This window comes from Symsagittifera roscoffensis, chromosome 4, assembly GCF_963678635.1.
Source record: "Symsagittifera roscoffensis chromosome 4, txSymRosc1.1, whole genome shotgun sequence".
NCBI classification, from domain to species: domain Eukaryota; kingdom Metazoa; phylum Xenacoelomorpha; order Acoela; family Convolutidae; genus Symsagittifera; species Symsagittifera roscoffensis.
In genome coordinates this window covers 51,474,516-51,487,129 of record NC_087065.1, presented here as the reverse complement: position 1 = coordinate 51,487,129, position 12,614 = coordinate 51,474,516, and positions in this window count along the sequence as shown.

Genomic DNA, 12,614 nt, shown 5'->3' with positions numbered 1-12,614 from the left:
GTTCAAACATAAATTTTCGAGCAATATTTTTTCAATGCAAAACTTAAGTTTTGTGTGCATGGCATAATTTTGAGCTGTTTAAAACTATCAAAATTTACTTTTTTTGTTGTTTGTTTCTATGTTGCTGTTTTTTAAACCAGAAAAAAACCGCTGGAAAGACATCCATATAAAGTAAGCACAGCCAGTTGCTGTGCAAGAAAAAAGCACATATTGTTCCAAACACATGCATAAGTAACTTAAAAAAAGGTCTTTTTTTTGCGACTGTTGACCATTTTTTGAGTCTCAAATTTTCAAGTGGTACCATATTTGCAGCCGAATGGTAGACTATGGTAGACTTGAATCAAGAGGTCAAATGAGAGCTCCTTTTCACTCACCCTTATCGCCATGGCAAGAAATAGAACACTAGTAGTATAGATATCTGGGATCGGGGGGGGGGGGATGATCCCTACAGGGATCATTGGGTATAGATTATACCTAATGATCACTATGTAAAAATTTATACCTAATGATCCCTATGTATAATTTTCATAGCTAATCATCCCTATGTAAAAAAATTTCCAAAAAAAAGTTTTTCACACAAAAATTTCAAAAAAAAATTCAAAAAAAGTTTTTTTTCAAAATTTTTTTTCATCTTTTTTTTTCAATTTTCTTTTCAATCTATGTATAACCGATGATCCCTATACATATATTGTTCCCAAAATAAAACCAATGATCCCTGTGTATAATTTTTATAGCTAATGATCCCTATGAAAAATTTTATACCTAATGATCCCTATGTATAAATTTTTTAGCTAATGATCCCTATGTAAAAATTTATACCTAGTGATCCCTATGTAAAATATTTATACCTAATGATCCCTATGTAAAATACTTATACCTAATGATCCCCATGTAAAATATTTATACCTAATGATCCCTGTGAATAATTTTTATAGCTAATGAGCCTAATGATCCCTATGTAAAATTTATACCTAATGATCCCTATGTAAAATATTTATACCTAATGATCCTTATGTAAAATATTTTTACCTAATGATCCCCATGTAAAAAATTTTATATATGATCCCTATGTATAACTTTTATACCTAATGATCCCTATGTAAAATATTTATACCTAATGATCCCCATGTAAATATTTATACCTAATGATCCCTATGTAAAAATTTATTCCTAATGACCCTATGTAAAATATTTATATCTAATGATCCCTATGTAAAATTTTTATACCTATTGATTCCTATGTAAACATTTATACCTAATCATCCCTATGTAAAACTTTTATACCTAATGATCCTTATGTAAAAAAATTTATACCTAATGATCCCTATGGAAAAATTTATACCTAATGATACCTATGTATAATTTTTTATAGCTAATGATCCCTATCTAATTATTTATACCTATTGATCCCTATGTAAAATATTTATACCTAATGATCCCTAAGTAAAATATTTTTATCTAATGATCCCTATGTAAATATTTATACCTTATGATCCCACGTAAATTTTTTATACCTAATGATCCCTAGGTAAAAAATTTATACCAAATGGTCCCAATGTAAATTCTTTATACCCAATTACTCTATGTTTAATATTCATAGCTTAAGCAAATATTTTCATATCACGTATAACCAGTGATCTTTATGTTTAACCAATGATCATCATGTACATCTAAAGATCCCTAGTTGAAGTTTATGACCCTTTGGTGTATCTAATGGTCCCTATGCGTAACCAATTGCTCATTTATTTAACCACGAATCCCTAAGTATAACTAATGATCCAAAACTATACAAATTGATCCTCCCTAAATGTCATATGATCCCATGTTGAAAGGAGAGAGAATTAAAAAAGGGATAGAGACAGAGTAGATCGAGAGAGAGAGAGAGAGGAAGAGAGACGGAGAGAGAAAGAAAGAGAAAAGAAAGAGAAACAAGAGAGAGAGAGAGAGAGAGAGAGAGCAAAAATGAGAGAGGGGGAGAGAGAGAGAGAAAGAGAGAGAGAGAGACGGAGAGAGAAAGAGAGAGATAGCTAGATATAAAGATAGGTAGATAGATAGATCGATAGATAGATAGATAGATAGATAGATAGATAGATAGATAAATAAACAGAGAAGGGAGAGAGAAGAGATAGAAAGAGAGAGAGAGAGGAGAGAGAGAGAGACAGAAGGGATAGATAGATAGATAGATAGATAGATAGATAGATAGATAGATAGATAGATAGATAGATAGATAGATAGATAGATAGATAGATAGATAGATAGATAGATAGTTAGATAGATAGATAGATAGATAGATAGATAGATAGATAGATAGATAGATAGATAGATAGATAGATAGATAGATAGATAGATAATTAGATAGATAGATAGATAGATAGATAGATAGATAGATAGATAGATAGATAGATAGATAGATAGATAGTTAGATAGATAGATAGATAGATAGATAGATAGATAGATAGGTAGATAGATAGATAGATAGAGAGAGAGAGTGAGAGAGAGACAGAGAGACGGAGAGAGAAAGAGAGAGATAGATAGATAAATAGATAGATAGACAGATGGAAAGAGAAGAAAAGAGAAGGAGGAAAGAGAGAGATAGAGAGATAGAGAGAGAGAGAGAGAGGGGGAGAGAGAAAGAAGAAGAAGAGAGAAAGATAGAGAGAGAGAGAGAGAGAGATCTCAAAATAAAATTTTGTACGGAACAGTTTATGTGGTTTATTTCTTCCCAAAAAGATCCTAATGAGAAACTTTATACCAATTGATCCCAAGCTGAACGTTCAATGGCAGTAACCCAATGGTTCTTTTGTGTAGGATTGAAAACAAACTCAGTCGTTATATAGAATGATTTTTTTGGGCCATTACCGAAGCTGGTAATGCATTGTGTTTAAGTTTCATTGCTCCAGAGGTAGCTAGCTAGGTAGATAGATACCTAGATACGCCAAAAGCCAGTCAGAACGAGTGAGAGAGAGAGAGAGAGAGAGAGACGAGAAAGGAAGAGAGAGACGGAGAAAAAAAAAGAGAGATAGAGAGAGAGTTCTCAATCAGAAATTTTGTACGAAACAGTTTCAAAGTGATATATTTTCCCCAGAGAGATCCTAAAGTGAATCTTTATACCAATTGATCCCAAGTTGAAATTTCAATTGCAATAACCCCATGTGTATTTTTGTGTGGGATGAAAACAAATTCAGTTAACAGAGTACGTAGAGTGAACTTTGCGGGAAAAAAGGGAGAAAGACGCAGAGAGAAAGAGAGATGGATAAACAGATATGTAGATAGATAGACAGATAGATAGATAGAGAGAGAGAGAGAAAAAAAAAGAGATAGAGAAGAGAGAGAGAAGAGAGAGAGAGAGAGAGAGAGAGAGAGAGACAGAGAGAGAGAGACAGAGAGATAAAGAGAGCGAGAAAAAAATCAAGAACGGAAGGAAAATAGAAAAAAAGAAAGAGAGAGAGAGAGACAGAGCTCCACATCTACGAAGACATCAAACTCGACTATTGAAAAATTTCTTGAAAAGTTTGTTGCAACCTTTTTGAGCGACTGAAATGTATACACATGTTATTCGTAGGTATGTTTGCATATGTGATTGTTTAATTATAAGTGTGGAAGATATACACGATGCATGGTATACAATATGCTTTCATTTTACAAGCCAGTCAGAACGAGTGAGAGAGAGAGAGAGAGAGAGAGACGAGAGAGGAAGAGAGAGACGGAGAGAAAAAAAGGAGAGATAGAGAGAGAGAGAGAGAGAGAGAGAGATCTCAATCAGAAATTTTGTACGAAACAGTTTCAAAGTGATATATTTTCCCCAGAGAGATCCTAAAGTGAATCTTTATACCAATTGATCCCAAGATGAAATTTCAATGGCAATAACCCCATGTGTATTTTTGTGTGGGATGAAAACGAATTCAGTTAACAGAGTACGCAGAGGCCTCTATGTTGGTGTTAACGGTTTTTATACTTACGTGTAAATTGTATGCATGTATATGGGTTGATGTATGTTTGATATATATATTAGGTGTGTATACATTAAAAGCATGCATGTAGGTAGGTCCAAATCTAATTTTATTATTTGCCTCTTGTGTATAATTTTTTTCTTTTATTTGTAACCATGTAATTATGTATGGATGTATCTATATATGTTTTCACGTAGGTATTTTTTATTATTTATTGGGTACTCTCTTACATGTACTCTTTGGAAACAAGACTCTAACAGGTTGAAACTTAAACTCAATTTCGATCAAAATTCTGCGCCTAAATGTTCCAGAACAATCTAAAAGACTTCACCAGATACTCTAGATGAATTATTTTATAAATTTTTTCTTTGTATCAGTACAAATTTTGTGTGCGTTTGTTCTTATGTTTATACTTGTTTGTGTTAGCAATTGGAAACTTGTATGTTTATACGTAACTAATGATGTAAGAATGTGATCTTAGAAACAATTTCAGACGCAAAACCATAATCAGAATCCAAATTGTATTTCAAACTCAGTGTACTAGTTGTCTTTATTTTTCTGGGTTAATTTATCATTCTTTAAAAGAACCAGTTTTTTTGTGAATCTTGTCATGTTTTAGTCCATGTATCTAGAGATGTTTGCATTTGTGTATGTATGCATTGTCTGTAGATATCCATTGTCTGTGGGTCTTTCAATTGTTTTCTTGCACGTTTTTCAGTGTGCCTTCTTATTAATATCGTTAATGAACTAATTGGAGACATGTATTTGTAACTTGATATAACTAAACAAATTCAAAGTGATTATTGTCACTCTTTGTCTGGAAGTCGCAGGGTTCCATCAAAAGTTATTTTAGCACCAGTTTTGTATCAGACACATTGTAAAAATGTTTGTTGGGTTAGCTTTGTATGATTGTTTGTGTATTTGTTTATGCTTGAATAATTGTTAAAAGTACTTGAATAGGTTTTTAATTGTGTTTGCATCCAAAAAAATCAAGGTTGTTTTTTGTTATTCGCTTAAACATCAAACATTGCTTAAAAAATTGCGAAAACTCTTCTAGAAACTGTGAATGAACAACACAGTCCAGATAATTCATTTGTATGTAAGTACTTGTTCACGTATATGTATATAGTCATGTGTTTGAAGGTATGTAATGTGCGTATGCGCATATATATGTATTTGTAATAACTGCGAGTTCATTTACATATTTGATAATATTTTTATGTAGGCTTATTTATTCTTCTGTATATGTGTTCATTCATTTATATGTTCAAACAAACCCTTTTAGACGCTCAATTGCCATATAAAGCTAGAATTACAACCATAAACCAAACTCATTTCTTATTTAAAGCATTTGGTTGAAACCATCAAGTGTAATTCACAAGATACTTAACATGAACAACACTTGTAGCAAGTATTTTAAACGTACATTTGTCTAGCTCTGTATAATTGTGTAGAGTTTTCATATCTGTTCCTTTAAGTACTTTTCACAACCTATTTATTTTTTTATGCTATGTCTGTGTATTTGTTTGTTTTTAAGTAATTAGATTGTTGTCTGTGAGTTTTAAACCACAATTTGTCTATTATGCTTAACAAAACAACTTGAAGCGTATAGCTGCTGGTTGAAAATTAGCTTAAGTTTAAACTCTGAAATGTTTCTGTAACTGAGTTGTCTAGAAGGATGTAAAGTGAAGCACTAGAAACTATGCATTTAAAAGCACATGTGTGTGTGTTTGAGCATGAATTTAACTTGTATTTTTTGTGTATATTTTCATGTACAGAAGTTTGTATCATGTAAGTTTGTCTGTTTAGAAGTGTAACAAAAATTAAATTATAAAGATAAATCGAATCAATCTAATTTTGATTCCGGATTTGTCAATTAATTCTAGAAAAACATCAATGAATCAATTTATATGCGACGTGTGTAATACATGCTGCATGTATGCTTCTCTGAACTAGTTATTCATTTTGTACAAGAGCATCAAGACCGTAAAACGTCTTGTTTGCGAGGCAAATTTTTGAGCCGTTTTTCAAAATAAGAAATTTTTCTAGAAGAAGTAAATTTTGGTTTCTTTGTTAATTCTGTTTTTTGAACTATCCATAAATGGCTCATAAGTTGCAAATTGTAGATAACTTTTTTTATCAAACCGTTATGAGACCAGATAATAAACTGCAACTCAACTGTCACAACGAAGCAGCCCAGTACGCAAAAGAGACCTCAAAATCTTTCACATAGGCTCCAAGTGTAGCAGAGATTGTTCCACTCTGGTCAATTTTTTCTCTTTGGGTGCAGTTGAGGTTTCTCCTAATCTGTTTTTGGGTGTCTGATCACTGCATGGAGGCGAAGTAACAGGAGTCGAAGTATCTGCAAAGGAGGTAATAGAAGGCGGAGTAGATAGTAGATCTATCTAAATATAAAACCATGTATATTTAGAAGCTGAAAAGTTTTTTCATAAGCTTAACGGTTTTGGGGAATTTTGATCACATGCCGCTCACAAAAGAAATAAAAAAAGTTTTTAATTCGTTAAAAAACTTTGATGTATTATCCGGTTTGATTATAGTACAGATACTCTACATAGTAGATTATTCTAGATTTTTCTAACGAGTCTGGAGCCAAACTGGGTACAGCCAAACTAATAGTAATCAAAGGGCTGGATTTACTCGTCTCTCTGTGACAATTGCTGTTCAAGTGGTTTTGTGAGTGCGTTCCTCCATCGAATAATCAATTTGGATCTCTGCAGGAAATTGAGAGGTATAGATGTGCGTGTCTTATACTTTCGTGTGAGTAAATATGCTTTGTTTATTGTCTTTGGATGTGTATATATTTTCAGAAATACAACAATAGTTAGAGGAGTAATTACAACTCAACCTAGCTGTGGCTCCAGACTCGTTAGAAAAATCTAGAATAATCTACTATGTAGAGTATCTGTACTATAATCAAACCGGATAATACATCAAAGTTTTTTAACGAATTAAAAACTCTTTTTTATTTCTTTTGTGAGCGGCATGTGATCAAATTTCCCCAAAACCGTTAAACTTATGAAAAAATTTTTCAGTTTCTAATTATACATAGTTTTTATATTTAGATAGATCTACTGAGATGCTTATAAATAATGAATGTATTTGTAGGTATTAACTTTTAGTTTCGAAAAAATGATAGTTCAATTTCTAAACCGTTACAATTGTAATCATTCAGTATACATTAGTTGCTGAATTTTTTTTCTCTTGTGTGATTTTTCTGCTGATCTGTTAGTATGAAATTTGAATACTTTGAACAGTTATTAATTAATAAACACTGTGGTAAACTGACAAAGTTTCTGAACTGATTTTGAAGTTTGAATTCAAATATTTGTTAGTAATTTTCAAACGATTTTCTAGCCAAAGGCATTTCAAGTTTTTTCACAGGCGTGCTGGGAGATTTGTTTTTTTCCTTTGCGACAATCTTGATTCTTGATTTTGGTTCAATCGAGCAAAGAAGATTTGGGAGTGAAAAGGTGAATTGATTCTTTAGATATAATTTTAGGCTCGTACATTTTTGCGTATTCTTCACACTAAAACACAATGGAATTGGAAAAAAAAATGAGATTTGCACATAATTTGATTTAAAATTTCACTGAAATTGGTTTAAACTCCACTCATTTTTGAAAAAAAAAACACTCACTTTTTGACGATCTGCGTAACATGCATTGCACAAAGATTCTGATGGGTAATCGTTTTTTCCGAAAATTTTTGGAGTCTCTTGATGGTCTGACCAGTAACCAGAATCATTCGAGTTCTCATTTGAAAAAGTTTCTGTATAACTTTGGGTATCATTATCCATACAATCGTCAACGATAGGATTTCTGCAGCTCATTTTGAGAGTTACTTTTCAAAAGATTTCAAAATTTTCCAATAATTTTTCAGCTGAGACGAAAATAGTCAGAAAGAATTCTAGAATGATCTGCAAATTTTTTCGAAAAAAAACAAAAATTTTTGTTGACCGAAACAGATATTCAAATTCAGACATGCACAGCGAATGATATGAAAAAATTTCAAGTTGCTTAAGTCATAATCAGTTTTTCAAGTAATTGGTGAACTTTGTAGGCAAAGAAAGCAATGAGCTTGAAAACATTCTATTTTCCTGTTATGCGCAATACCACCACATACATAACAGTGTAATTTGCCCTGACAGATTTCAAGCCGACTGTGAAAATAAAACGAATACATGTTGGCTAAGTATTATCTTTGCCCAAATTGAACAAACGATTTCATGGGTACATGCATTTGTATCAGATACAAGCAAATACAAATTTGCGTTACAAACTCTGCAAAAGTATTTCCAGCTGAGAATAAATGGTAGTAAATACCTAGTGCAACGGGTCGAAAGTATAAAAAACATAAGTTTACAACAATCTAATTACAAACAAATACACAGACATAGCATAAAAAAATAGGTTGTGAAAAGTACTTAAACGAACAGATATATAAACTCTACACAAGTATACACAGCTAGACAAATGTACGTTTAAAGTACTTGCTACAAGTGTTGTTCATGTAAAGTATCTTGTGAATTACTCTTGATGGTTTCAACCAAATGCTTTAAAAAAGAAAAGAGTTTGGTTTTTGGTTGTAATTCTAGCTATATATGGTGATTTTGAGCGTCTAAAAGGGTTTGTTTGAACATATAAATGAATGAGAAATTATACAGAAGAGCAAATAAGCCTGCATAAAATTATTATTAAATATGTAAGTGAAATCGCAGTAATTACAAATACATATATATACGCATACGCCCATTACATACTTTCAAACACATGACTATATACATATACGTGAACAAGTACATACATACAAATGAATTATCTGGACTGTGTTGTTCATTTAGAGTTTCTAGAAAAATTTCACAAATTTTTAAGCAATGTTTGATGTTAAGCGAATAACAGCGAACAACCTTGAAATTTTTTTGGATACAAACATAATTAAAAACCTATTTAAGTACGTTTCACAATTATTCAAGCACATACAAATACACAAACATACATACAAAGCTAACCCAACAAATAATTATACAATGTGTCTGATTTAAAGTTGGTGCTGAAATAACTTTTGATGGAACCTTGCGTCTTCCAGACAAAGAGTGACAATAATTACTTTGAATTTGTTTAGTTATATCCAGTTTCAAATACATGTCTGTAATTAGTTCATTAACGATATAAATGAGAAAGGACACTGAAAAACGTACAAGAAAACAATTGAAAGACCCACAGACAATGCATATATGCAGACAATGCACACATACACAATTGCAAACATCTCTAGATACATAAACTAAAACATGAGAAGATTCACAAAAACTGGTTTTTTTAAAGAATGATAAATTAACCCAGAAAAATAAAGACAACTAGTACAATGAGTTTGAAATACAGTTTGGATTCTGATTATGGTTTTACGTCTAAAAGTGTTTCTGTGACCACATTCTTACATCATTAATTACGTATAAACATACAAGTTTACAATTGCTAACACATACATGAATAAACACAAGAACAAACGCACACAAAATTTGTACTGATGCACCGTACAAACTAGAAAATAGTTCTTCTAGAGTATCTGGTGAAGTATTTTAGATTGTTCTCGAACAATTACGCGCAAAATTTTTGATCGAAATGGAGTTTAAGTTTCAATCAGTTAGAGTCATGCTTCCGGAATTGCTTCCAAAGAGTACATGTAAAAGAGTACCCAATGAATGATAAAAATACCTACGTAAAAACATATATAGATACATCCATACATACTTACATATGTACAAAAAAAAAAAGAAAAAAATTATACACAACAGGCATATAACAATATTAGATTTGGACCTACCTACATGCATGCTTTTAATGTATACAGACCTATTATATATATCCAACATACATCAATTCATATACATGCATACAATTTACACGTAAGTATAAAAATCGTTAACACCAACATAGAGGCCTTATGTAAAATGGAAGCATATTGTATACCATGAACCGTGTATATCTTCCACCCGTATAGTCAAACAATCACATATGCAAACATACAAATATCAGTACATACCTACAAATAACATGTGTATACATTTCAGTCGCCCAAAAAGGTTGCAACAAACTTTTCAAGAAATTCTTCAATACTCGAGTTTGGTGTTTTCGTAGATGTGGAGCTCTTTTTCTCTCTCTCTCTCTCTTTCTTTGTTTTTCTCTCTCTCTCTCTCTCTCTCTCTTTCTCTCTTTTTTTCTTTTTTTCTATCTTCCTTTCGTTTTTGATTTTTTTCTCTCGCTCTCTCTCTCCTTCTCTCTCTCTGTCTCTCTCTCTGTCTCTCTCTCTGTCTCTCTCTCTCTCTCTCTCTCTCTCTCTTCTCTCTTTTTCTCTCTCTATCTATCTATCTATCTATCTATCTACGTATCTATCTATCCATCTCTCATTCTCACTGCGTCTTTCTCTCTGCTTTCTCGCAAAGTTCACTCTACGCATTCTAATAACTGAATTCGTTTTCATCCCACACAAAAATACACATAGGTTTATTGCCATTGAATCAATTGGGTTATCAACTTGGGATCAATTGGTATAAAGATTCAATTTAGGGTCTCTCTGGGGAAAATATAACACTTTGAAACTGTTTCGTACAAAATTTCTGATTGAGATCTCTCTTTCTATCTGTCCTTTTTTTCTCTCCGTCTCTCTCTTCCTCTCTCGTCTCTCTCTCTCTCTCTCTCTCTCTCTCTCTCTCACACTCGTTCTGACTGGCTTTTGATGTATCTAGGTATCTATCTATCGATCTAGCTACCTCTGGAGCAATGAAACTTAAACACAATGCATTACCAGCTTCGGTAATGGCCAAAAAAAATCATTCTTTGTAACGACTGAGTTTGTTTTCAATCCTACACAAAAGAACCATTGGGGTTATTGCCAATGAACGTTCAGCTTGGGATCAATTGGTATAAAGTTTCTCATTAGGATCTTTTTGGGAAGAACTAAATCACAGAAACTGTTCCGTACAAAATTTTATTTTGAGATCTCTCTCTCTCTCTCTCTCTATCTTTCTCTCTCTCTTCTTCTTTCTCTCTCGACCTCTCTCTCTCTCTCTCTCTCTCTCTATCTCTCTATCTCTCTTTCCTCCTTCTCTTTTCTTCTCTTTCCATCTGTCTATCTATCTCTTTATCTATCTATCTCTCTCTTTCTCTCTCCGTCTCTCTGTCTCTCTCTCACTCTCTCTCTATATCTATCTACCTATCTACCTTTCTATCTATCTATCTATCTATCTATCTATCGATCTATCTATCTATCTCTCTATCTATCTATCACTTCTCTCTCTCTCTCTCTCTATCTATCTATCTATCTATCTATCTATCTATCTATCTATCTATCTATCTATCTATATATCTATCTATCTATCTATCTATCTATCTATCTATCTAAATATCTATCTATCCATCTATCTATCTATCTATCTATCTATCTATCTATCTATCTATCTATCTATCTATCTATCTATCTATCTAACTATCTATCACTTCTGTCTCTCTCTCTCTCTCTCCTCTCTCTCTCTCTCTCTCTCTCTCTCTCTTTTGCTTTCTCTCTTTCTCTCTCTCTCTCTCTCTCTCTCTCTCTATCTCTCTCTCTTGTTTCTCTTTCTTTTTTCTTTCTTTCTCTATCCGTCTCTCTTCCTCTCTCTCTATCTACTCTGTCTCTATCCCTTTTTTAATTCTCTCTCTTTTCAACATGGGATCATATGACATTTAGGGAGGATCAATTTGTATAGTTTTGGATCGTTAGCTTTACTCAGGGATTAGTGGTTAAATAAATGAGCAATTGGTTACGCATAGGGACCATTAGATACACCAAAGGGTCATAAACTTCAACTAGGGATCTTTAGATGTACATGATGATCATTGGTTAAACATAGAGATCACTGGTTTTACGTGATATGAAAACGTTTGCTTAAGCTATGAAAATTAAACATAGGGTAATTGGGTATAAAGAATTTACATTGGGACCATTAGGTATAAAAAATTTACGTGGGATCATAAGGTATAAATATTTACATAGTGATCATTAGATAAAAATATTTTACTTAGGGATCGTTAGGTATAAATATTTTACAAAGGGATCATTAGGTATAAATAATTAGATAGAGATCATTAGCTATAAAAATTATACATAGGGATCATTAGGTATAAATTTTTACATAGGGATCATTAGGTACAAATTTTTTTACATAAAGATCATTAGGTATAAAAGTTTTACATAGGGATGATTAGGTATAAATGTTTACATGGGGATCATTAGGTATAAATGTTTTACATAGGGGTCATAAGGTATAAATATTTTACATAAGGATCATTAGGTATAAATATTTACATAGGGATCATTAGCTATAAAAATTATACGAAGGGATCATTAGGTAGAAATTTTTTACATAGGGATCATTAGGTATAAATATTTACATGGGGATCATTAGGTATAAATATTTTACATAGGGAACATTAGGTATAAAAATTATACATAGGGATCATATGTAAAAACTTTTTTTCATGGGGATCATTAGGTATAAATATTTTACATAAGGATCATTAGGTAAAAATAATTTACATAGGGATCATTAGGTATAAATTTTTACATAGGGATCATTAGCTTTAAAAATTATTCATTGGGATCGTT